The following is a 3,692-nucleotide window of genomic DNA, read 5'->3' as shown; positions in this document are numbered from 1 at the left end:
GCTGACTTTGGCAGCGATCTATGCCCCTAACGAGAACCAAGCTGCATTTCTAGAGGGTGCACTGGGAAAACTACAGGACTTCCGGGAAGGGCAACTAATTCTAGGGGGTGACTTTAATGCCCCACTGATCCCCTCAGTAGACACTTCATCTGGCAAAACTTCCGTCCCACTAATCCAACTTAAACACATGGCCAGGGCGCTTCACAAATTACAACTGACAGATGTTTGGCTGCTACAGCACTCGGGAGTAGGGGACTTTACTTACTACTCACCCATGCACCAAATACATACCAGAATAGACTACTTTTTGATCCCCCACACCTAATTGCATGCGGTAGAACATACATAGGGAATAGGACATGGTCAGACCATGTACCCATATTCCTGGTCTATAGGCTATCCGATTCCTCCTCGCCCAGACATCGATTTTGGCATCCTAACGAGAGTCTGCTGCAGACTCCAGAAATACTAGCGGAAGTAACCAGAGAACTGGACTTCTATTTCCAGGAAAATTACCAACCAGACTGCGACCCGGGGGTCCTGTGGGAGGCCCACAAAACAGTTATTCGGGGTATCCTGATTAGACACGGGGCGCGTATTAAAAGGGATTGCAACCAACAGCTCACCCAACTACTACAGACGCTCGCTGGCGCGGAGTCCAGGCATAAGCATGCCCCCACTCAGTCCTCAGAGTCAGAACTGGCGATCCTTCGGAAACAGATTAATGATCTTCTCCATTACAGGACGAAAGCGGCCTTGCAAGTGTGCCGACAGGTGGTGTACGAATCCAGGGACAAATGTGGGAAACTACTAGCCAAGATGGTTAGAGAACACAGACTTTCCACTTATATCCCTCACATCAATGTCGCAGGGGGTAATAGGGTGGTTTTACCTATGCATATTACCCAGGAGTTTAGATCCTTCTACTTAAATCTGTACAATCTACCGAAGGTGACAGCGTCCCAATCAGATATGGCGGAATATGTCACATCCTCTGGACTACCATCCCTACCAACGGAAATTCAAACGGACTTAGACTCCCCCATAACTTTGATAGAACTTCAGCAGGCTATTAAAAATATGAAGCCAGGGAAAGCCCCGGGTCCTGATGGGTATACCCTACAGTATTATAAAACGACTCTAGGACCACGTCTTCTGAAGGTGTTTAATGCAATTGGGGCGGGAGGGACATTTACCAGGGACTCCCTGAGTGCCCATATTTCGGTGATCCACAAAGAAGGGAAAGATTCCGCATCCTGTGGTAGCTGTAGGCCCATTTCGCTGCTGAATGTGGACCTGAAATTGTTTACCAAGATACTGACTGACCGGCTAGTGCTACACCTTCAGCAGCTTATACATTTAGGTTTCATCCCCTCTAAGGAAGCCAGGGATAGCACCACGAAAGTACTGAATCTTTTACATATCGTGAACTCCAAGAAAACCCCATGTATATTCCTGAATACCGACGCTGAAAAAGCGTTTGACCTGGTAAACTGGCCCTTTATGTTTACGGTCCTTAAACCCATTGGCCTGGGGGAGGTGATGCTCAACCGGATAAGGGGAATATACTCTAGTCCAACCGCCCGAGTAAAAGCAAATGGGGTCCTGTCTGACCCCTTCAGGATAACAAACGGAACAAGACAGGGATACCCATTGTCCCCTTTCTTGTTTGCCCTGACTTTAGAGCCCTTTCTTTCCACAATTAGATCGAATCTGGATGTACAAGGAGTGGTAGTTGGTCGTGATCAGCACAAGGTATCAGCTTACGCGGATGACATGCTCTTTTCACTTACCAACCCGGCAGTGTCCTTACCAAATTTATTCAAGGAATTTGAGGTGTATGGGAAGTTATCCAACCTTAAAATAAACTTTACTAAATCCGAAGCAATGGGAATATCTATACCGACACATGCCCTCCCGACCATACAATCGAACTTTAGGTTTCGATGGACATCGTCCACCCTGACATACCTAGGCACGAGCATTCTGCCCAACCTGACACGCATATATGAGAGTAATTTCCCCCTGTTATTAGCGAAAATCAGGGCACTTTTGGATTCGTGGCATAAGGGTTGCATTCTTGGTTTGGGAGATGTAATCTCCTGGAAATGAGCATGCCACCCAAATTTCTCTACCTCTTCCAGGCCCTCCAGATTAGGATACCTCCCGTTTATTTTAAACAAGTACAAGCCCTTTTCACCCGTTTTGTCTGGGCTCACAAAAAACCGTGTGCGCCTAGTACCCAACTCTCTATGCCCAAGCATTGCGGAGGATTGGCGCTCCCTGACATTAGACGCTATTATCAAGCGATACATATGGGACGGGTGATTGACTGGGGTAGACACCAGGAGTTTAAATTATGGGCACAAATAGAACAACGACAGGCGACCATACCCCTGAGAAATGCACTGTGGTGCAGTGACTCTCTCCCTCTGGAGACACAATCACACCCCCTGATTGGGAACACTATAAAACAAAGTTCGAGAGCGACGCTACAGACTACCCTAACGACCAAACAGCATTGAGAGACTCGAACTTTGTGACGGCTGCACAATTTGTGCGACCAGGGGGATGGGCAACTATGACAGAACTATTGGACCCTGCATTCTGTAATGCATTGCAGGTACATCATTTTCTCCAGAGTATCCCGAACCCTCAAAGTTACTCTAGACCCCTGACTTTGTTTGAAGAACTCTTGGCAGGCAAGGAACCATTAAAGCGAGTCCTATCCCAGATGTATGCCCTCCTGAACAGTCCCTCCCAGCCACCGAATTTGCCATGTGGGAAGGGAACCTCCAACGCACCCTCACTACAGTCCAGAAACAAATCATGATCGATTTCTCCCTCAAGTCCTCCCTGTGTACGAAAATACAAGAGACCAATTACAAGATCCTGATGAGGTGGTACTTGACGCCTAGTCATTTACACACTATTTTCCCCGACGCGTCGGCATATTGCTGGCGGTGTCATGAGGAAAGAGGATTGATGTTGCAAATGTTTTGGGCTTGTCCCCAGTTGACAGCGTTCTGGACTGTGGTGCTCGCTATATCCCAGAAGTTCACATACTTTCAGATACCAAATGACCCGGCCTTCTTCCTACTCCATATATCCACCTTGCCTTCGGAACGCTATAAAAAGTCCATACTGCGTCACCTGACTAATGCAGCCAAATCCTGTATCCCAATCTTATGGAAGCAGCAATGTCCTCCGACAGCAGCGATGTGGTTGAAGAAGTTGGAGGAGATAAATAAAATGGAGGATTTGATACTGACAGCTCAAAATAGACAAGAAGTACATAAGAAAACCTGGTCCCTATGGAACATATTTATACACTCAGAAGAAGGAAAATCCCTTCTAAAGGTCTGAGCGATCATAATCTGACATACTTTAGGAAATACAATCTGATTCTAATACTATGGTAATAGAAATAGACGGAGCATTCGCCATTCCCTTCATCCACCTACCCCCCCCCCCCCCTTCTTTGCTTGCTACTTAACTTCCTATCTTTCTTCCTTCTCTCTTCCAGTGGCAGCCTCCTGCTCTGTCCAGGGACAACCTTACTTATACATGCGAACTGACTCTTGGAGACTCAGGGATGTTGATAATTTTATCTTTTCTGTGTTGTTTGAGCCTCCGGGATAAAGCCGTAGGGTGGTAGTCGGACACATTCCCTGTGGAGCCTTTCTGATTCA

Source organism: Lithobates pipiens, unplaced genomic scaffold (genome assembly GCF_037356315.1).
Source record: "Lithobates pipiens isolate NorthernLeopardFrog02 unplaced genomic scaffold, aLitPip1_a1.2 Scaffold_3, whole genome shotgun sequence".
In the NCBI taxonomy this organism is placed as follows: Eukaryota; Metazoa; Chordata; class Amphibia; order Anura; family Ranidae; genus Lithobates; species Lithobates pipiens.
The sequence above is the reverse complement of the archived record's forward strand: the minus strand, read 5'-3'. Positions refer to the sequence as shown.